General features: G+C 43.7%; 1 protein-coding gene across 1 annotated transcript in view; it reads left to right on the forward strand.

Moving 5' to 3' along the window:
* The first annotated feature begins 1,543 nt into the window (after positions 1-1,543).
* Positions 1,544-24,203, forward strand: part of LECT2 (leukocyte cell derived chemotaxin 2) — a 62,548-nt gene continuing 39,888 nt past the window's right edge. Inside the window, exon 1 of the mRNA XM_075131948.1 lies at positions 1,544-1,872. The gene's annotated coding sequence lies outside the window, so the exon portion shown is untranslated. The remainder of the gene's footprint in view (positions 1,873-24,203) is intronic.

A 24,203-nucleotide genomic window follows, 5' to 3' on the forward strand; every position in this document is an offset into this window, starting at 1 on the left:
GAATTGCCCCTTCCCTTCTCTGTAGTAAGGCATCTTTGGGAGTTCTCCCTATGTGACCTAGGAGAGAGGGAAAACAACCCAGCCAGATCTTTTGATAGGACGGAGAAGAGTGAACCAATGCCTGTTCCTTGCTAGCTAAATGCACTCAACATAAGCTAACCTGGGCAACCCCTTTCCAAATACCTTTTCCAAGCAATGATATTCAGGGTATTTTTCTTCAGGCATTTTTTTATAGGTCTGGTATTCACCAAGAATATTTGATTTGGCTCCTGTCTCTTCCACATACAGTGGGCCAAATCCAGCCCAGCTACTGGCCCACTGAAATCAAGAGTTACGTGACGGATGGCTGAAGCTGACCCTACATATAAGAGGTACCTCTAACAGATAATAGTTACCTTACCACTTTCAGCAGGGCACGTCCTCTTTTGCTGGATTCTTTTTTGGGTGTGTAGGAAGGGGAATTGCTGGGCTAAATTAGAAGATATTTTAAAGCTGAATATGATAGTTAACAAATTTGAAAAAAAGAGGTCATAGAAGTGCCTGCATTTGATGTGTCATGAGTAAATTGCATAGAAACCTCCACAAAGCACACAACTTATTAATAAGTATATCGTCCCTTTCTCCAAGATGTCTAAGTTTAAATCAAATGCACAACAACCAGCTGTTTTTCACATCACTGTATTTCAAGATTTTACTGGAAGTGATCTCATCATACATGGTTAACGTAGATGTCCAACTGTGCATATTATTTATATCACGAATCCAAGCTTCCAGCTTTAGGACACTGAGCAGCAAACGTTACTATTGTTTAAAGTGGATACAATTTGTGCTAAGCCTGCCACTGGGATATGGAGGGAACCAAATTGTATGTAATAGACTGACTTTGATGAGCGTCAAAAGTTAGGAAATTATATCACTGGTAAACATTTGAACATATTGTTAGGAAAGACTGAGCCACTGTTTCTGGGAAACATAGTGAATGTAGCCAATCCAGTAAATCAAACACTTCACGGGCCTCAAATAGGCAACTAACTACAACTGACATGAATAATCTGCAGCAGGTTGAGAACACGAGACAGACAGCAACAGGGGAAAAAAAGATGCAGGTTTTTCCAAGAAAGTTAAAATCAAGACCCATTTTTGGGGAAGCAGAATTTCAACAGGGAAACTTTGCTTTGCAGTTTTGAAAGTAAAATATTTACAGTTGAGTTAGGATTTGAATTTTAGATTAAGAAGTGTAACAGGACTGTGGCGGAAGGTTCTTACACAAGGTGTCAAGGTAAGTGACAGTCTAATTCATGTATTCACACTGCATAGTTTCTATTCTGAGTGCCCACGCATGTGGGATGTAACCTGAGGTACAGTTGAGAGGGAAATACCTCGTATGTACTTTAACCTGCGAGCACAACAAATCAGTCACTAATTACCAGCAACAGTTTGATGAGGTTGGTCAGGGCTTGGTGAAAACTATGTATTGTATCAGTTAATTATTAGTCACATTCATTGCACATCACAGCAGCATTCAAGATTTTGAATCTGCATGAGCCTCTTATGTCTGCAAATCTGAGCTAGAACCTTCACAAGAACATTGTCTAAGGAGCATTCCTGTCCTCTTTATTTCTGTTCAGTCTGGAAATACCATGAGAGCAGCCTTCCGTGATACTAATTTCAGAACCTCCACAACTGATGCAAATGTGCAGTGTGTGAATGGTACCTCATTTTGACTTACAAGTGGGTGGAACATGGTTAATAGGAAGAGCTTGGAAGGCAACAAAGAAGGAGGACAATGAACGAAACAACAACTTACCTGAACTTTTCTCATGCCTCGGATTGGTTCATTTCAGATTCGGTTAGAGAAATAGGCGAAATAAGGTATGGTTTTGTTTTATCCACATCACTTCATCCATACCTAGTTCAGCTAAAGATCCACACGGCAGGGACACGGCACATCCACTTACCCTGTGAGAAGGCTAATGCCACTATAGTTGCTAGCTTTGGGGTACATATTACTTGCCATAAGGTTTCCGTATAGCCCAATCCAACTGCTACTGAAGACAATGGAATTGTGTCCCAGGCTTTGGTGGAAGAAGGAGCACCAATACATTAAAAGGGTCCAGTTTGTTGCTTAGAGGCCCATGGGTGGTGCATCAATGCAATGACAACAATAAGAGCTGCGGATACACATATGGGTGCAGAACGTGCCCCAGGAGTATTCGGTTTTCAGGTATTGCCAATTGAAAATTGGACTTGACACACTGCAGGTAATAAAAACTAGTTGCAATTCCTACTGGAAGTGGAGGAACTTTTAATAACCAGTGCAGTTAATGCAAATTTTGCTAGCTACACAATTCGGCAGCTGACTGTAATAAGGTTTAAGCTTCCCAGAGATGGATCAGCAATTCAGAAACTGAGAAAGTATTTTATTCTTTCCCCCTCCTGCAAAGTTTCCAGTAAGGTTGCCATACAGCCTATGTCACACACTACCGTCTTCAGCAAACAGACCTGCTCAGTGACAGACAGAAGCAGATTTATACTGCAAATATTATTGATTTAGATCTACTGTTCTGTTCGTTATGAAGCAAGCATCTAATCCAATTGGGCTGCAGCCAGCTGTAATGTTGCTAGCCTTAAAAATAGCCATAATGTACAGTTCCCATTTGTGGTGTATTATTTGAACATGAGATGTTCGGAAGGATCAGCATTCATAAGTATTCTGATCCTTTTCACAATCTTCATTACTTTCATACCACCTCATGTGTAGGAAAATGCCACAATTGGTAAAGGTTACAGATTTCAGACCTAGAATCATCCTGTCAGTAATCTTAAGGAGCTAGTATTTGGCCAGGACACCATGAATACCCTCACTATTGCAACAGTGCAAAATTACAGTGCTGCTTTTAAAGAATTTTGGAAATCCACTAAGAACTGAAAACTGCATAACAGTGCACACTGGTGGATAAGCACCACTCAGACAACCCACTGCTATGCAACTAACAAGACTTTGATCAATACTCTCTCCACCAACATCCACTAGTCTGTAATTTAGTAAAATTACCCTTTATTACTTATAACAGTATGTTGGGGTACAGAGAAAGTAGTTTACCCTTGTGAATACATATCCTAGGCTGCATAACATGGACAAAATTGGCTCCCATTGAAGTCAATGGCGAAAATCCTATTGACTTCAGTGGGATCAAGACTTGGCCTTATGAAAATGTATTGAGACAGATTTAGCTCTCCGAAGAGGATCACTTGGCCTTCCAGAATTCCTTCATGCTATTTTGCTGACCCCTGACATAGAAACAATTATTTTTCACGGGTTGTTTTAAAAGGAATATTTGATCATGGGCAACTGATTTATAAGGAGTATAAATAATCAAGTGGCTTTGGGACCCAATCACGCACATGAGGATTATGTAACTGCTGTATTGAATTCCTCCTGACTAACTAGGCATACAATGTGAAAATAGTTTCAGAATGTTTTACTACAGGAGAAAAATCTAAAATCAATTCATGAAGTTACTGAAAAGAGTAACTGCTAAAAGACTGTTAGAAAGGAGACTTTGACTTGACCTGTGGTAGCAATGTATTTTGATTTTAAAAACAGCCATATAAAAGCAAAGCAGAGGAATAATAGTCTCAGTCCAAGGCAAGTTTCTGTCAGAGTGAAGCGATTCATCAGAAAATATTTCATTTGCAATCAGTAAGACTAATAACTCACCAAACAGTGAAAGCAACAAGAATTTCTCATAACTTCCTGGCCACTAGGTAAAACGTTATCTGACTCTGATAGCCAAGAATAATTTACAACATTACTGGGCTTTTCTAACATTTCCAATGTTTCTCTTGAAAAGCGATTGTTGATAAAAAAAATTGATCAAGTGCCACATGACATGCAAAAAGATACTTTATACTCAGTCCTATCATTTCTTCGCCAGCTTGCCTTTACACATTTTAGACAGTTGAATATTACTTATACTTTGTGGGCAGAAGTTTCTATTGGGGAGGATGAGGGAATTATAAGAATATTATTGTATCTCAAACTAAACAGGAATAATTGTTCTGATGGGAACATTACGTTTGTATCCATTTTTAATAGCTAAAGACAACAGGAAGCCCTTTGCTCTCTACACAAAACTTTTCAAAAGAATGCCAACAATGGAGAGGGATAAAGGTAAACTTTTAATGAAGGAAGTTCAGATAAAAACATAAAGCTATCGCCCCCTCTGCTGGCCTGTACTGCAAATAAGCAGAGATGTCATAGCAGTGACATGAAGAAGAGTTCTGAGAAGTGGGAGATATTATCTCAACCACCTTGTCTCTGTACTGAAAACAGCTATTTAGACTCCCAAGCTAACAAAAATTTTACTGTCCCCTTGAGAAAACAAATTATTTTCTGAAAATGTGGCTTATGCTTTAATGTACTGTACATTTCCAATATAGATAAAAACTTAACATATACTTAAATTATTAGAAAGTTTCCCAATTATAGATTATATCAGTAATATATTTAAAAAGTAGTTTTGCACATCTCGTATTTTAAATGTGAAGGCTGACCAAGACAAATATATGAACTATAATTGCAAGCAATGTAACACATTGTTTTTCTGAAATGAATTGTATAGTTACTGTAAAAATGCCTTTTTCAATTTGACCAAGAGAATGTTGTTCTTTTTACAAGCTTCATTACATCAAGACATTGTTAACATATTTAAATTGTATATTTAAAGGACTCAATCCTCCAGTCCTTGATGCTGATGGAGCTATTGAGATGGGTAAGGATTGCAGCATAAAGGCCTAAGACTCCCTTGAATTTGATCTGTCTGATGTTTGCAGGCAGAAATTTAACGGAGAGGTGTGAACTGACCCATTCCTCTCCCTCTGTAATGGAAAGAGGACAGATAAAATATTTAAAAGCACCTAAGTGACTTCAGAGTCCAAATTCCAGTTTAAAAAGTTGCTTAGTTTCAGATTTTCAAAAGTATTTAGGCACTAAGGATGCAGATTGGTGCCTACCACAGGCAATGCGTCGGGGGTAGGGTTGCCAACTTTGGTTGGATGAATTTCTGGAGAGTTCATCACATGACATAATCTTTAATTAAAGATTAATCTTTAATTCCTGAAGACTCCAGGACAATCCTGGAGGATTGGCAACCCTAGTGGGGGGCACATGCCCCACCCCCATTTGATGCGTGGCTTGTAGTGAGCATGCTTGCACCGACAGAGCATGCTCAGTAACATATGTGAAGCCAGCTGCCCTCACTCTGCCTCCCTCCTCACTATCGGCAGGCATGGCTAGTCTCTGTTGCTTTGTGAGATTTTCAAAAGTGCCTAAAAGTTTAAGTGCCTAACTTGATTTCAGGGACATGATGACATTAAGGTGTCATACAGATGTCAGATGAAAGCACAGTTCTGAGGCTAGTCAGCAAACCTGGCCGTTCCATGAGTTCATTGTTATTTGAGGCATTACTGCCCCTTCTCCACCTTTTGGATCTTTAGTCATGATAAAGCAGAGCTAATTAAGGAAGTGTTTTTCAGTCAGGTAGCAGTTACATTTATAAAGCTATTTTCATTAAAGCAACAAGATACGACTTCCTTTAGAATATTAACGGCAAGCAGGAACATAAGCCAAAAGCAAAGCAATCTTGTTGATTGGTATCTCAGTGCCAGCCCGCAGTGCCTCCATTTCCTGTGGCACATGGAAAGTGATGGTGGATCAAGCTTCCTGGGAATGGAAGATCAGAAAGGGCAGGTTCCTTCTCGCTCTCTATTGTGAAACCATGGAAGCAAACAGAAGAACCACCACCTTGAGGCACCACAGTGCCAGAGTCATGGTTTCCTTACAGTCAGGCCCGACTGTAGTGATGTACAGTTTATACTCCTCTTCCCTATAAGCATTTGGTACATAGCTACTGTGCAACTTTTGATGCTGTTCTGAACCCTGCTTTGTAAGCAGAGATGGTCCAAAACCAGAGTGTATTTAACAGGCCCTCCTGAACTCCTTCAGCATTGTGGGTTTGGGTAAAATATGTCTTGTAAACATCCAAGAGTGGTTTAGATCTAATATGTTAATTGTTGAAGTTTGCAAAACTTCCCTGATCTCACACTAGAGATGGACCAAACAAGAACCAAGCATCTGTCACAAGACAGATGTTCATTTTTACTTTTAGACTGTGCGATTTTCACCAAGACAACCCAGGACAATAGGGAATTTCCTATAGAGCTGTGAGAGCATGGAAAAGGCTAGCTGGTGACCTTGTTGTTATTCTTTAAGAAACAAAGAAAAGGCTTTGATGCTAATGAGCCTAGGGGGATTTTAATTAAGCTCACTGGAGAATATAAATATTTGGTTACATTTCCCTGTAAGAAATAATACTATTTTAAGCTAGTCCATGAGAAGCCGAACAAGCCAATTATCAACAATCCAAGAATAAATACAAAGAAAAAGAATGACTTGTCCTTCCAATGAAACAACATGTGGCAAGAGGAGCTCACTGACGAATCTGCCCTTTAACTACAGAGCGTAATAATTATACAGGAAGACTGTGTTTGGTCACTTGCTGGTTGCCAATATTATTAGAATCAGGGTTTGAAATATTGCCACATAAGAGTTTCATCTTAACCCATTCTGAGAGAAACCCAGCAATGTACTCTACACAAAGGTAACTATCTTCTGTATGCAGAGGACTCCCAGACCTAGCTCTACTCCTGACTGCTCGCCTTCTGTCCAAACGAAAATCTCAGCCTGCCTCTCTGACATCTCCTTTCGGATGTCCTGCCATCAGCTTACAGCCAACATGGCCAAAACAGATGTCCTCATCTTTGCCTCCACTCAGTCCTTCCTCCCCTCTTGATCACAGCACACAACCATTCTCCTCCCTGTCACTCAGGCCTGTAACCTGGTCATCACCTTGACTTGGCTCTCACATCCAAGCTGTATCTAAATCTTGCTGATTCTTTCTGCATAACATCTCCAAAAGATGGCTTTTCCTCTGCATTCACTCAGCTAAAATACTTCTCCAACGTCTCATCAGATCACATCTCAATTACTGTAGCATCCTCTTTCGTGGCCTTCAAAAATCCCATCTTGCCCCTGTCAAGCCATTCAAAATGCTATTGCAACGATAATTTCCTAGCTTGTCTCTTTGACCAATTCACCCCTCCACTACCTCCCCTTTCTCCGTCACATCAAACTACTTGTCTTTACTTTCAAGACCTTCATGGCCTATCCCCACCTATTGTCTGTCATGTGCTATCCAGATGCCAGCTCCTACCTCCACTTTGCCAGTAATGCCAGCCTCCGTTGACTACTTGTTAAAAGTTCAAACAAGCACCTTTTTTCATTTCTCCCACAGTACCCCTGACCATTTGGGATAAGCTCCTCAAACGTCCCCAAAGCCATCTCATTGTCCTCCTTCAAATCCCTCATTAAAACTCCCTTTTGCCATGATGTCTAAAAAAAAAACACACCTTGGCAAAGGTTAGGCAGCTGGTGTCACTGCCCATCATGTTGACCAATGCTGTCTCATTGTTATCTTGTACTGCCCCATTAGTGCATCAGCATCCGCTCGTTGGGGTAGTGTTGCATTAATTTAGGTGTGCGAATGGATTCGTGGTCCACTGCCACTGCAATTCCCAGTGGCCACCCCACCTAGTTTGGTTGCAGTAGGAGAAGTAGGGGAACCCAGGCTCTCCTGCTCCACTGGGTTCTGACCCAAGGCCCTGTGCGGCCTGTCCAGCATCCTCCATCTTGGGGTGCCTCAAGTCAGCCTCCCTGGGTCACTTCCTATCTCCCTGTTTCCTACAGCATGCTACAGTTTATCCCTGTAAGTGCTATCTCGAGGGTTGCCTACCTGGCTCTGGCCCACAGGACTGCCACTCACCAAAGTTCCTTTTCCCAGTCTGGATCTGGGTCTGTCCTCCTCCAGAGTTCCCAGATCAAGTCTTTCTCCCTGCTCTATCCGCCTCCAACTGAGCCAGCTGGCTCCCTTTTAAACTCTGCCTCCAATTGGAGCATGCTCAGCAAGAGCAGAGGAGCAGGGCCTCCTGAGCCCAGAACTGCTCTTTAACCCTTTGCTGTCCTTCCTGGTCTCTCATCTTTCAGTCAGCCAGCATCGCAGTCCATTAGCTTTCCCCCCAAAGCCTCTTTCTGAGGACCCCAAAAGGAAGTTATGGGAGGAATGACCCATCCACTCATGATTTTGTCCACCAGATAGGCCCAATATCCAACACCAATTGTGGTTCACTGATTCCTGATCCCACACTTCTCTTGTTTACCAGGCATGATTACACAGTCCTTGAGTTATAGCAATAGGATTTTTTGTTCGGACTAATTAATTCCGTCTCCTTTTTGCACCTTTTCCCACCAACACTTATGATGACACTTTATGAACTTTCACTCACTTTTCACAACTGAGCTCACAATCCAGGGAAATGTGTAGGCCCATTTATTACAACAGCAAGGACCACCTCTTTGTTCTGTGCCCGTATAGCACCCCGCACAACCTCATCCCGGGCTGGGACTCCTAGGCGCCACCACAATACAAAGTAAGAATAAATCATCATCATCACCACCACCATGAGGAAGAACACTGAGGACACTCGTGTCTATTTCTTCTCTGCCAATTGAACAATTAATTAATGACACCATGTGTGGCTTCTTAATCAAACCTTCCACAGTGAAGAGAAGCAAGGCTATTGTGCCAGTTCTCTGATGCTACTGGATTCATGATTGGAGGATGCCTTTTACTATGGTGCCTTGTACTGAACTGACATCCATGCTACTCTGAAGCAGCTGTATATGTATCCTTCCCAGCAGCAGCAACTCCTTGATGACATCTTTTATCCTTTATGTCAATTGTTCCCCTCTCTGTCTTTATTCAGACTTCAGGCCCAATCCTTTCCCATCAGAATTCTTTCTTCATTGGGGCTCTGATGCAGGAAAGCATCTGTACTCAGGAAGGTGCTTTTAACCCCTTCCTTAACTTCCCTGAATCAGGGCCTCAGATTGCAGTATTGATTGTCACTTGGTAGCATTTTCATAAACACTAAAAATACTGGATATACAATAGCTTAAACACTTAGCAGTAGCTTAGACAGTGGTTTATAATTATGTAGCTGCCCTTCAGAAACCAGCCAAGAGGCCATTCCTATACACAAAAATAAATACAAGCAGGAAGCAGTATTCTGCCATAGAAGAACCTGCCAGCATGAAGGTAGCACTTCTAGATTTTATCTGCATACCTATGAGCAATGCCCCATGTACTTACTCTTCAGCAAATAGATTCTGCAGCATTCTGAAAATAATGTGATAGTGTCTTCGAAAATTAAAAATGTGGGTCTTCTTAACTATGAATAATCATTAGTAGAGTAGCTGTATCATGTATTTTTATATTTGGTTGGACACTGTTCTCACGTTTAGTTCCGGTATACTGCAGATGTCTGCACTGACAATGCATTTTAGATGCTATTCGTTTTGGGGTGGGACTAGAGATTGGGGCAGCTGGCTAAATGAGGTCTGATGCTTTGGGCACCAGGGGGCCTGGGAGACAAGTTTGGGATTTTGAGCTAAAATGATCAGAAGTGAAATAATTCACAAGGTTGACAATTAAAATGATCAGCACAGGGAGATGAATGGGCCAGTTAATGCCTCTCAGAGCTATTGTTTCAGGCTGTCTGCAGACTCCAGCAGACAACACTGCATTGCTTAGGCTCAGCTCGCATTTTCAAGGGGTTTCTTTGCAACCTCTAAGGGGTAGAAACATTTTTTTCTAAATGAAAGCTAAGTCTGGAGCACAATTCTGCAGGAACTCGGTGGCCTTGGCATTGCAGAATTCACAGGGTCTCACCAACAATCCACATGCTGCATGGCAGAGAGAGAAGTACAGAAAGTGGGATGAATGGGCCAGTAAGAGAAGAAAGGCAAGTAGGCACTACATTGCTTCCACCACTACCTGCAGACCTCCTACTCTAGCAATAGATGGTTAGCTCCTCGTGTCTGAAAATGAGCATAGCCTGTCGAGAAGAAGGAGTGACTTATTCTGCAACACGCAGCTAATAGCTCCCAGTCTGCACCATTCAGACTCCATCAGAGGACTTGCGCATGAGGAGCCAGAGATAGGAGAAACAATGGCCATATGACGTAGGAGCAGCTAGACAGTGTCCAGTGCTGGTCCCTGACTGTACAAGTGGACAGATATGGGGGAGGCTATCCTGAGCCTACTAGATAGCACACTGGACTGGAGCTCAGGAGACCTGGGTTCTATTTGCAGCTCTGCCACTGGCCCCCTGAGTGATATTGGGGAAGTCATGTCACTGTCCCTGTGCCTCAGTTTCCCCATCTGTAAAATAGGAATAATAATGCTGACCTTCTTTTAACGTGCTATGAGATTTACTGATGAAAACTGTACGTAAGAGGTAGGTATTTTTATATCCTGAGAGCCACAGGTTTTGCATTATGATTCACTTAACCAGAGATCAAGTAGGGTAGCGAAGATGTAATCTGAGGCATCAGGAGCTAAGGACATGCATGCATTGCAGTCAGCCATCCATATATGGAAGACATGAAGAAGCAGGAGTGGAATTAAATATGAAGACTCTCAATCAGTCAGTCAGTCCTAAAACAGAATCCAAAAACGCTAAGGAGGAAGCTGCTGCAGTTTAGCTCAGAAGGAAGTGCTGTATTTGTAGCCACTCTCCTGCAGAGGGCAATGTTACACAGTGCTTTTCAGTCTCCATGTGAGGAACTGTCTAGCAAATTGTGTGATTTAGTACCACATAGAATCATAGACCAAAACCACACAAAACATCTCACTGACTTTGCAGCAGGCATAATAGTGCCCTTTCCAGATCCTGGTATGTTTCTCAGGAGTCTGATGAAAGGATTTGACTGACCCCAGCCACGATTTCAGTGACACTATCTCTCATCCCCTCCAAAGGTTGGCTAAATCATAGCTTCATAAACTGACAAGAAGTTTGATCGCCTCCCCTGGGTTTGCCTATTCAGGATGCACATGGGCTTCTCCAGAAGCCTCTCCAGGATATTAATGTAAAGTGTCAGTTGCATGATTGTTTGTTACAATTGTTTGTTACAATTTTGATATTTGGTTGGTTTGTTTTGCAGAACTATTACAGAATTTCATTCATGAGGGCTCAGCTGTGAGCTGCCTAAATCTACCTTAAGTCAGAGGGGAGGAGGGGGTATAAGATACATCCCTAGTTCTCTGCACTGGCTTACCTCCATTGCAGTCCATGTGCAGGGAGAAGAGAAGCTGCCTCCAGGCTTTTCCTTCCTCCCTCCAGAAGTGGGTAGAATCTACAGAACAACAAATGGATATAAACTGGCCATCAGGAAGTTTAGACTTGAAATTAGATGAAGGTTTCTAACCATCAGAGGAGTGAAGTTCTGGAACAGCCTTCCAAGGGAAGCAATGGGGGCAAACGACATATCTGGCTTCGAGACAAAGCTTGATAAGTTTATGGAGGAGATGATATGATGGGATAGCCTAATTTTGGCAATTAATTGATCTTCGACTATTAGCGGTAGATATGCCCAATGGCCTGTGATGGGATGTTAGATAGGGTGGGATCTGAGTTACTACAGAGAATTCTTTCCTGGGTGTCTGGCTGGTGAGTCTTGCCCACATGCTCAGGGTTTAGCTGATCGCCATATTTGGGGTCGGGAAGGAATTTTCCCCCAGGGCAGATTGGCAGAGGCCCTGTGGGTTTTTTGCCTTCCTCTGCAGTGTGGGCCATGGGTCACTTGCTGGAGGATTCTCTGCACCTTGAAGTCTTTAAACCAAGATTTGAGGACTTCAGTGGCTCAGACATAGGTTAGGGGTTTGTTACAGGAGTTGGTGGGTGAGATCCCGTGGCCTGCGTTGTGCAGGAGGTCAGACGAGATGATCATAATGGTCCCTTCTGACTGTGAAGTTTATGATTCTATGATAATCTTCACTCTACATATCCACTCCTCCCCCCAGTGCTTGCTCTGCTCAGCAAGTTGAGCTGAGGGGGAACTAAGTGGTGCCAGTAAAGAGCTTGCACAGTTTGCTTCCTATAGGAAGAGAAGGGGGAAGCAAGGACTCAGCCAGAATTCAGTCTGCTCTGCATCTGGGGCAGTGTGGGGCTACGTGATGACAAAGGGGCAGTGATGGAATATGAAAGCAAATATTCTTACAAATATTTTAAGGGAAACTGATTATTTAGTGTTGCACATGGGGTATAGCTAGGAGTACGGGATAAAACTAAGTACCAGGAACAGTTTTCAAAATTGTGAGATGTATTATGGAATAGTCTCTCAAGGCAAGTGACAGAAGCCCCGTCTCTTGGGACTTTATAAGGAAGACAGGATGAAATGCACTGCATGGTATAATCTTGCACTGGAATGGAAATGGGGTGGCAAACCTAATAGGCACCTTCCATCACTAACTTCTTTGATTTTATACTCATAGGCTCCAGTTTGTTTTCCCTTTTCCATCTGAACCAGTTTTAACCCACAGGAAAGATTCCGATATTTTCTCCACGCTTTTCCAAATGATCATTCAACCTTTGTGTTAGCTAATCCTAAAATTCTAACAGCCTCAGAGTCAGAAACCTCGGCGCCTGCTTACTGGATCGGGCCCTGCAGGCAATAGGCGGGGGAAGGCTTATCTTCCCTTGATTCGGGGATCACGCTAGGGCTTCGGCATCTGGAGTGAAGCAGCAGTGCACATCTTCACAGGCAGAAACTTCGGCGTCTAGGGAACTTTTCCTACAGAAGTACAGGTGCCGAGTATAGTCACCTAAATGGTTAGGTGGCCGCTGAGAAAGGATTTTGTAGATCACAGTGTTGCCTAAAACTGGGATTTAAGTGCTTAAGTACCTTTGTGGATTGTGGCCTAAGTCTTCACTGTTTTGGGGTTTTTTTCTTCAGGACCAAGTTGAGTCTCAGCAATGTGCTCTTCTCCTCCTATTTAGTAAGGCTGAGATTTTCAAAGACTATTATGCGATTGGGCTACACAGCTCCCATTGAAGTTAATGGGAGTTGAGTGACTAATTCCCCTGACCGGCTTTGAAAATCTCAGCCTCCATGTTTAAATGAACCTTAGATTTTGTTAAACACATCCCAGCACAATATACTCCTATGGCATGTCAGCTGAGATAATCCTACTCTTATTGAAGCAGCTGTGAGCATGAATGCCAGCAAAAGCAAGTGTAATTGCATCCTAGGGGGGGAAAAATCTTAAACCATATCCTGGTTTGAAGCCTTGACACTATTTAATGTTTTTAATATTATGTAAATTTTAAATTGCTGTAAAGGCTGCCATTCTGATTGGGCCGTGAAGTGCTATAGGCCCACTTTGCATAGGTGTATATAGCTTTAAATGGTACATGGCAGAAGAGAATCGGACACATAATTACAGCACTGTAACACTGTTCCTGCCACAGCCCTAGGGCCTCTACAGAGCCCTGTGTTTACTGCTGGAAGTTTTGGGACTCTACATCTTGTTGGGGGTGGGAGGCGAGTCAGGTGGGATGTGGGAGGAGCTTGCTTTATATAAATTGCCCTTGGGCTGCTTGCACCCCTGTTGAGTTGCTTGTGGATTTGCCTAGGTTATACTTTTTGCTCATGTCATAATTTAAATTAACTGATTACCAATTAACCGGGGTTAATTTACATGACCTATTAACCAGAGTTACAACACAACCAAAAACTGTAGTCTAGACAAACTCTTAAGCCATGTCTTCACTGAAGGGGGAAAATAAAGTATGTTTTTGCATAGATGCAAAATCTCCTTGTAAACTCCTACTGCAGACATCAAAGTTCTGAAATTCACATGAGTAAATGAGATGGGGGAGAATGACACCACCCCTTTGCTGGTGCTGCTGTTTGGTAGGAAAGGTTTCTGGAAGGCTGGGTTAGCAGGGCAGCTGTATTTGTGATTACAAAGCAAAGGCTGTGAGTTCACAAAGAGATATCAGCTAACTCACCAAGCTAGCAATGTCTAGACTGGCCCCCTGCACCTCTGGGGGTCCTTTTGGGACTGGACTCTGCAGGGGCACAGGGCTCTGAACTGGCAGACTGGGATCCAAATATGCAGTTGGAGGATTTTGCTATGTGTTTCTCAATGAAATACTTGAAATATAGCTCAGGCAAATTGTCCCAGAAGCAGCCTGGAACAAGCAGTTCCCTCATGACTCTCAGCTTGACCTCCTACTCACTGCCCAGTGCAGTTCACTCTGCTCCTTATTGATATTATGTAGGAGAGCTGGGGAACACCTAAACTCTATATTTGTAAAAAATAGCACATGGCCACTCAGCATGCAGAGAAATAATTTTTCAAGTCGTTAAAAGTTTCTCATTGTTGAATGGCACCAGCCCAAAAAGAGAAAAAAAACCCAATATCTAAAGTGGCTCACCCTCACCTGAGACCGGTTACACAGCACACAGACTTTTTTTTAAAGCACAGCACATATTGCTGTTGCAATCATCACACACAAAGAGATGACTGTGCATTTTCAAACACAGACACACACATTTCCCCGACCTCCCAATCATCCACATCCCCCTCCAAGCCTCCTCTGCCTCCCATTGCTCTAGACCTTCCCAAACCCCCCACTGCTCCAGACCCCCCTTCTACGCCTCCCCTGCCCCCAACTGCTCCAGACTCCCCCTCCACGACTCCCCTGCCTCCCACTGCTCCAGACCCCCCCACACATTCCTCTCACCTCCAACTGCTCCAGACCCCCCCATGCCTCCTCTGCCTCCCATTGCTCTAGACCTTCCCAAACCCCCCACTGCTCCAGACCCCCCCTTCTACGCCTCCCCTGCCCCCAACTGCTCCAGACTCCCCCTCCACGACTCCCCTGCCTCCCACTGCTCCAGACCCCCCCACACATTCCTCTCGCCTCCAACTGCTCCAGACCCCCCCCATGCCTCCTCTGCCTCCCACTGCTCCAGACCCCCCCATGCCTCCTCTGCCTCCCACTGCTCTAGACCTTCCCAAACCCCCCACTGCTCCAGACCCCCCTTCTACGCCTCCCCTGCCCCCAACTGCTCCAGACTCCCCCTCCACGACTCCCCTGCCTCCCACTGCTCCAGACCCCCCCACACATTCCTCTCGCCTCCAACTGCTCCAGACCCCCCCATGCCTCCTCTGCCTCCCACTGCTCCAGACCCCCCCCATGCCTCCTCTGTCTCCCACTGCTCCAGACCCCCCCCATGCCTCCTCTGCCTCCCACTGTTTTAGATCTTCCCATACCTCCTCTGCCTCCCAATGCTCCAGACTCCCCTCCACACCTTCCCTGCCTCCAACTGCTCCAGACCTGCGCTCCCCCCGCCCCCCGACACACACCTCCTGCCTCTCTCTGTTCTGGACTTTCCCCCTCACTCGTTCCCTGCCTCCCATTGTTCCAGACCCACTCCTCCCCCCCCCCCAGTTTTATGGTTGTGTTGGAGGAAAACTATAAGAATATTATTGTACATAATATCGTATCTCAAACTAAACAGGAAAGTTTGTTCCCATATGTACATTACTTTCCTATCAAGTTTTTAATAGCTAGAGACAACTGTAATCCCTTTTGCTCTCTAAAGAAAACTTAGAAGAATGAAAACAATTGAGTTCTAGTATCAATGAAGGATTGTGCACAAACAAAAACTAATGCTCCCTCTGCTGGCCCATACTGCAAATAATTATTTAGATTCCCGGGCTAGCACCATTCATATTCTCCCCACAAAATAATTTTCTATCGGTGTGTGTTGCACTTTAATATATGGTACATTTACAGTGTGGATGAAAACTTAACATACACTTAAAATAGTATAAAGCTTCCCAATTGCAGATGAGATCAATAATATTTAAAAAGTAATGTTGCATATTTCATAAAAACTGACCAATCAAATATAATTGGGAGCAGTGTAACAGGTAGTAACTATAATTCATTCCAGAAAAAACAGACACACAAAAGTGGGTGAGGTAATTTTTTTTAATTGGAAGCTGTTCCAACAAAAGATATTACCTCATCTGCCTTCTTTCTCTATCCTGGGACATAGGCAGCTACAACACTGCAAACAGAAATATAGAAAAAATACTTCCAAAATGTCTGTTTTCAATTTAACCAAGAAAATGTTGTTCTTTTTACAAGTTTCGTAACAGGAAGACATTTTAATATATTATTTAAATGTCACATTTAAAAGCCTCAGTCCTCAGTATTGACGGTACTACTGAGATGAGTAAGGGTTGCAGGATCTGGAATGTCTCTACTTAAACCGCTAGGTCTTGTCTACACATACAGTGGTGCAGCTGCACTGGTGTAGCACTTAGTGCACATGCTTCCTAGGCTGACAGGAGAGCGTCTCCCGTCGGCGTAGGTACTCCACATCCCCGAGAGGCGGTACCTATTTTGATGGGAGATGGAGTACCCCTGTGAGCTTTAGGCCATATGTGGCACTTTTTCATAATTTTCATATGGGGCTGAAGAGCAAGCCTGGCCCAATTTCCCCAAGCAGCAGTGGCTCCTGTCCTGTCCCATGGGACTGGGCCCGGATCCCTGCTCCAGGCAACGCAACCCCATTCACCATGATCCATCACCACTCACTCAGATTTGGCCCGGTGCTCCTCCATCATGACTGAAAGGCGGACAGGCCAGGCCCGAATGGTGCTTCAACCTCAAGTGCCAGGTTGCAATGCCCACTGTGGGGATCCAGGCCCAGCCCTGCGGGACAGTAGCCGCTGCCGGGTGAGTGCAGGGTGGGCTCACTCTCCATCCCACCACCAATGACCCATCACCCTCCTCGGTTTCAAAATCTGACCCGGACACTGTATTAAATTGTCTATTTTAAAAAAAAAGTATCCCTCTGACTTCACAGCAGGCGTCTGCCCTTTCCAGATCCTGGTGTGGTTCTCAGGAATCTGATGAAAGGATTTGACTATTTCCAGCCAGGTTTTTCCCAGACATCTCCAATTTCTGAAGGAGATGAAACAACCTGGCACACTAAACTGGGGCTCCTTAAATTGACTAGAGGTTTGAACTCCACCTCCAGGTTTGCATATTGGGGATGCACTTGAGGCTTTTTGCTTCTCCGCCAGCCTCTTCAGCATATTAACGGAAGTATTGTCAATGGCTTGATATTTTTTTAAGTGTATGGTTTGATTTTTGGTTGGTTTGATTTGCAGAACTGTTGCGGCATTTAATTTGCCAAAGCCTAAGCTGTGAGCTACCTAGTGTACCCACACAGGGCAGTGAGATGACATACCCTGTTCTCTGCATTGGCTACCCACGTTGCTGGTCCATGTGCAGAAGGAAAGCAGCTGTCTCCAGGCTTGTACTCTCTCTCCTGTGTAGGTTGGTGGGAGTGGATGGAATCTTGGCTGTACATTCACTCTCCTTCCCCAGCTGAGCTGGCATAAAGGGGAATTAAGGTGTGCCCGGAAAAAGGCTTACAACTCAGTTCACATCCTTCGTGGAATAAGGAGGAAGCAGGGACTGAACTTCAAATCTAACTCAGAATTAGTCCCATCTCTGCTCCTGGGGCAGCGCAGCCCCAACATGGTCTGGACTCTAAGCTGCCAATACCTCCCCAAGTGACTGTATCAGGAGGCTGGAGATTTTCTAAGCCTTTAATCAGGGGGTTCATCCTGGCTTTGTGTGTTGGTTTGTTTGTGGGGTTTCTACGATTTCTTTTTAAAAATTGGAAGTCATCATTTCTGTATAAAAGAGAAAAGAACAGATGCATCAACCCAGGCATTCTGTTGTTGGTGAACTTCACCCCTTGCAGATGGGCTGGAACAAAATAAAGCTTAAGTGAGACTTAAATGGTACATGGGCTTTGTGCTGGCTCGCTGCACAGGGGTGAAGTTCACCAACAACAGAATAGGCCAATGAATCAACAAAAGTTTGGAAGCAACTTCTTAAATTTGGCTATGAATGCTAACTTCTGCGCCTATTCTATACACCTCTCATTACATTTACATTCCATTGAGCACACACAAAAAATATTTAGTCCACATTAGCTTTCCATCTTTTAATGAATGAGGGTGACTAGCAGGGAACAATAATAAATAATGAGAAAATAATGGATGTTTGGAATCTTCCCCTTGGAATAATTCCTTTTGCTCCCCGAGTCTGATGTGACCGCATCTGGAATATTGTGCACACCACATTGCCCGAAAGGAGAGACAAACTGGAAGGATATCAAAGAATAAGTATTCAGATTAGAAGATGAGGGACTTGGTTTCTGAGTACAAAGCTCAATTTGTTATAGCATGACAAGGGGATGACAAGGGGGCTATGGTGGAATATGAAAGCAGTTCCAAATATTTAACAGGAGATTAGTTTGCGTTACACATAGGATATAGCTAAGAGTACAGGACAAAATTAAGAAGGTTGAATACCAGTAAGTTTTCTTACTGTGAAATGTATTGTGATGTGGAATATTCTCCCATAGTAAGTGGCAAAAAACCCCTCTCTTGGGACTTTTCAAGGAAGACAGGAAGAAATGCACTGTAGGGTGTAATTCTGCACTGGAAGAGAGATGGGCTGGAGACTTCACAGGTATTTTCCATCTCCAGTGTCTCTGCTTTTGTACTTAGTGGCGCCAATCTAGTTTTCTTTTTCCACCTGAGCAGCTTTTAACTCATAAGGAAGTTACTCACATTTTTCAAAATGTTCAATCAGCTTCTGTATTAGCTCATCATCCGGTGCTTCCTCCCTCACACAGAGAAACTAGTTCTTAATTTGCATTCTGTGAAGCAATGGTCTCATTATTAACAAACTAAGCCACCTTTTGACTAATTTGTTATTAATCAGATCATATTTATTTGGCTTCCATTTTGTATGTGGAGTTAGGACCCGAGCCAAAGATCATTGAAGTCAATTTTCTATGGACTTCAATGGGCTTTGGAATAAGCCCTTGACTCTGTCTATACTACGATTAAAAACCCCTGGCTAACCTGTGCCAGCTGGCTCAGGCTCACAGGGTTCGGGCTCAGGGGCTGTTTAATTGCAGCATGGATGTTTGGGCTCAGGCCCGGGCTCTAGGACCTTGCAAGAAGGGAGCTGGCACAGACCAGCCGCAGGTGTCTAGCTGCAATGTAGACATACGCTCAGCGTTTCAAAAACAGGAGCCTAAGGTTTAGCTCCTAAGTGAAGGATTTAATGTTCTGAAGTGCTGAGCTCCCTGAATCTGGATTTTGGGTCATGCCTTCAGTGCTTGGGAAAGGAGATGGATCCACAAAACTGACACAGCCTGACCGTGGCACTGCAAGCATCTCTCACAATGTGCCTCAGCCCTGCTTGGGGAGAACATCGGCAGGGCAAAGAGGGTGATGCAGTTTCCATTCCTATTTTCTGGATCACTGCAAAGGATGCACACAAACCTCTTGTCTCCAGGTTCAATTGTCTAGCCAAGTGGGCCACTATTCCAAAGGTATATGCTTGCTCTATAGGCTGAACTGGGGGTTACCGATGTATTCCTTCATCATTCCCCTCGTCATAAGGGTTGGACGAGATCTCAGGAGGTCATCTAGTCCAACCCCCTGCTCAAAGTAGGACCAATCCCAACCAAACCATCTCAGCCAGGGCTTTGTCAAGCTGGGCCTTAAAAACCTCGAAGGATGGAGATTCCACCACCTCCCTAGGTAACCCATTCCAGGGCTTCACCATCCTCCTAGTGAAATAGTTTTTCCTAATAGCCAACCAAGAACTCCCCCGCTGCAACTTGAGACCATTGCTCCTTATTCTGTCATCTGCCACCACTGAGAACAGCTTAGCTCCATCCTCTTTGGAACCTCCCTTCAGGTAGTTGAAGGCTGCTATCAAATACCACCTCACTCTTCTCTTCTGCAGACTAAATAAGCCCAGTTCCCTCAGCCTCTCCTCAGAAGGCATGTGCCCCAGCCCCCTAATCGTTTTTGTTGCCCTCCACTGGACTCTCTCCAATTTGTCCACATCCTTTGTGTAGTTGGGGCCCCGAAACTGGACGCAATACTCTAGATGTGGCCTCACCAGTGCTGAATAGAGGGGAATAATCACTTCCCTCAATCTGCTGGCTATGCTCCTACTAATGCAGCCCAATATGGGGTTAGCTTTCTTGGCAACAAGGGCACACTGTTGACTCATATCCAACTTCTCGTCCACTGTAATCCCCAGGTCCTTTTCCGCAGAACTGCCATTTAGCCAGTAGGTCACCAGCCTGTAATAGTGCATGGGATTCTTCCGTCCTAAGTGCAGGACTATGCACTTGTCCTTGTTGAACCTCATCAGATTTCTTTTAGCCCAATCCTCCAATTTGTCTAGGTCACTCTGGACCCTATCCCTACCCTCCAGCATATCTACCTCTCCCCTTAGCTTAGTGTCACCCACGAACTCGCTGAGGGTGCAATCCATCCCATCAGGACCTCTTTAGGACCTCTTGACATACCATCATAAAATAGATGGGTTCTGTTAAATCTCCCTCCTCAACTGAAAAGTTCTGTTAAAAGTGGAAAAAGCTCCCCTGCTATCATAATCCGATTATTTAATTGATGGTATGTCTGACAGCACATTTAGGACATTGTGACTGTACTCTGTGTATTAGTAAAAGCTAGATAAAATAAATGCACCGTGAATTATGTGCACTAAAGGTAAGGAGGCTTGAACTTTGATGGACAGAGTTTATGATTCCAAAGGTACGTTCTCTTCAGCTGAAAAAGCCGCTGCCACTAGAATTGGAGTGCTAGAGAGACAGGTATGTTTTTATGATTGCAAGTAAAATATCCAGCAGTGTGCAGCAGGTCTTAAGCATCATTACTTCTCTCGCCAAACTGCAACAAGGCATAGCGAAACCTACAAAACCCCTATGTGCAGGGCTGAGTGTTTCCAAACAATTTTCCACAGATCTTTGCAACAAGGGTTCTCTTTAAAATTAGACTCAGACAAATTTGGTTTGATTCGCATCGTTCACCTTTGGTGCTGATTACACAGAATATTTGCTATGTTTCAGGAAGACATTTTAATGTTAAAAAAAATAGTTTCCTTGTGAACACAAGTTTGAAAAGCGGCAAAGAGTCCTGTGGCACCTTATAGACTAACAGTTATATTGGAGCATAAGCTTTCGTGGGTGAATACCCACTTTGTCATGTATATCCGACATCTTTACATTTACACAGTCTACCCTGGCTTGACTCTGAAATGAAACTGAGTCCATCAAAGCTCCTATATTCATTTTCTGACTCACAAACACCCAATGTGCAGCTTGCACTACCATTTCTATTCACTGCGGAATTTAACTGCCAGAGTTCTGACCACCTCGAAGGATCAAGAGACAATGTGGTGCCAGATTCATATTTCACTTACACTAGCGTAAAGCCAGTGTTACTACATTCAAGTCAATGGGACACCCGCCAGCTATCAAATATGTAAGCCAGGTATGTGCTTTTGAAAATCTGGTCCAAAAACATATGAAAATAGGCAGACATCTCCTTAAATATTTCCCTTTCTGTGCTGACTTCTTACTGCATGTAGCGGATTCTCACTCCCCGACTCCTCCCATCCTACCTATCCCTGAACAAAATCCTAAAATTGATGCACACATTCAGATATAGAAACACTGTGAAAAATTATTTGCTTGGAACGTGTTATAAGGGCCCGTTTTTCTGTTTTTCCATTCATTTGGTTTTCTTCCACCCACCCCACACCACAAATGCACTTAGTAATTTGTTGTATAGTGCTAACCGCAAAAGAGCCAGAAAACACTTGGCAAGGAAGAGATATCAGTAACCATGCACCTCTTTGAACCTGTCACGCTGAAGAAATAAAAGGGGTGGATATAGGGCCCCGGTTACATTCTGAATCAGTTACCTTTAGAACAGCTGGAGGACACTGCCTACTCTGTTTGGAATTAAGACACATTGTCATTTCACTCACTGCTATCAATTGGCTCTGGGTGTACCTTTATCTAGGTCACTAACTCCCCTTCAGATGTCATTTGCCTCCACTGTTTAATACATTACTAAGTCAATTCTGGTTCCTAAAGAAAGATGACCAGCGTAAATCTTTATTCCTAGTAAAAGATGAATATGATGGAATGCACTTTACAGATACTCAGCATCTCTAGTCCCTGATTAAATTCTTTGTTCTTACCAGATGGAATACAATGGGAGATGGGTGAAATGAGGATAACTGGTCAGGTAGATCACCTCAATATGTGTCCTCCTCAGCTTCAGGTAATGGGGATAACTTCTGTAAGGTAGGAAGAAGGAAGGGTCTTATGGGTAAGGTACTGAACTGGGACTCAGGCAATCTGAGTCTTGTTCTTAGCTCTGCTACACACTTCTCTTGGAGACTTTGGGCAAATCCCTTAATCTCTCTGGGGCAGATTTACAAAGGTATTTCGATGCCTAAATAGGCATGTAGATTCATAGATATTTAGGTCAGAAGGGACCATTATGATCATCTAGTCTGACCTCCTGCATAACGCAGGCCACAGAATTTCACCCACCACTCCTACAAAAAAAAAAAAAAAAAAAAAAACACCTCACAGAGCTAGATCCACAAATGGATTTAAGTGCCTAATGGCCATTTTAGCTATCCAAATCCAAAATTAACATTCTTGAAACCCCTGCCCAGCTGTCACCTCCCCTCTAAGCACCTAAAGTCCCTAGCACCTACATTGCCGCTTAGCTGCTCAGTGCCCAAGCTCTGGTGGGATTCACAAACTTGGTGTTCACCTGCCTAATTCACCTTTGGAACCCAATTCAACGGGCACACTGAGAAGCTGCCTTAGAGCACATTTAACTGATTAGGGCACACACAAAACACAGTTGGAGGAGGAGAAGGTAGTGCTACCCCTGTTATATCCGAGAGCCCAGTGGTGAGAACATTTACCCAGGATGAAGGAGGTCCAAGGTCAAATCCCCACTCTACCCGAGTTGGAACAGGGACTTGATCCTAGGTCTCCCACCATCATGGTGGATGTCCTGACCATTGAGCTATGGTATATCATGGGGAGGCTCTTTCTCAATCTCTCCTGTTGAAGCTGTTCCACTTTGTTGTATAAAATACCTGAATATTCATCAGAGTAGGGACCATAACTTGGGTCTCCCACCTTCCCACGTAAATGCCCTAACTACCAGGCTACACAGTCTCTCTCACTCACCCTCTAGCCCACTGAAGATGTAAGTATCGTATACAAAGTGGAATATCGTCAAGAGACCTACCCCAGGATATCCCATAGCCCAGTGGTTAGGAAGCCTGGGATCCTAACCCACAGCTGTAGAATCACAGGAGCAGGGTGTTAAAGTTAGGCATTGCAATGCTCTACCTACATCCCCTCTGTGGATCTAGCCCTAGTGGGTTTTACAAAACTCCTAAGCCGATTAGGTGCCTAATTTCTGTTGAAAGTCAATGGGAGGTATGCACCAAACTCACTTATGCACATTTATTAATGCTGCTCTCCACCTTGCTGCATCTTTAGGTGCCTAAATACCTTTGTAAATGTGGCTCCCTGTGCCTCAGTTTCACCATGAGAATAATGATACCCCTATCTTACAGGGGTGTTGGGAGGGCACATGCATTGGGTGTTGAGTGCTGAGATATTATAGGGTTTTCTATGATGTGCCATAGTAAAGCCCAAGCTGTCTTCTAAGGTGTGGGTGAACCATCTTTTACTTCTCTCGGGAGTTTCTTTAAAAGTTCTTTTAGGGTGAAATACTGGCTCTAATGAAATCAATAGCAAAACGGATATTGACTTCAGTGGGGTTAGGATTTCCTCCATAGTGTTCTGGAATAGTTTCCCCGACGCTTACTCTTCTACCTGTATTAATCTTACCAGCTCTGAATGTTAGCTGTGTTATTCTGAGACAAAACATTCAGGTTTCTGGCTTCAGTATCTCCAGTCTTCCACACACTCTTACTTACTGGCTCTTCAATTATGGAAGATAACAAGGTCTAAATTTGCTTTTGTTTCAGTCTGCCCATCTCTGGCTTTGACTCTTTCACACTCATGATAAATGCAATATTGCTCCAATTCTTTCTGCTATGAGCTACTCAGCAAGGAAAACCAGCTATGTTTAGGACTGATGGGAAATATGAATGTAAACCATTAATAAAGAATTCCCTTGGGTCATCAGAATACTTTTCTAGGTCTCGGACAATGGAGCAGATACTTACATTTGTACTCAGTGTTCCTTTGTACATTCATGTGAAACAAATTATAACAGAAGATACAGACCGTGAACAAGGAA

This window comes from Caretta caretta, chromosome 8 (assembly GCF_965140235.1).
Source record: "Caretta caretta isolate rCarCar2 chromosome 8, rCarCar1.hap1, whole genome shotgun sequence".
Taxonomy (NCBI): Eukaryota; Metazoa; Chordata; order Testudines; family Cheloniidae; genus Caretta; species Caretta caretta.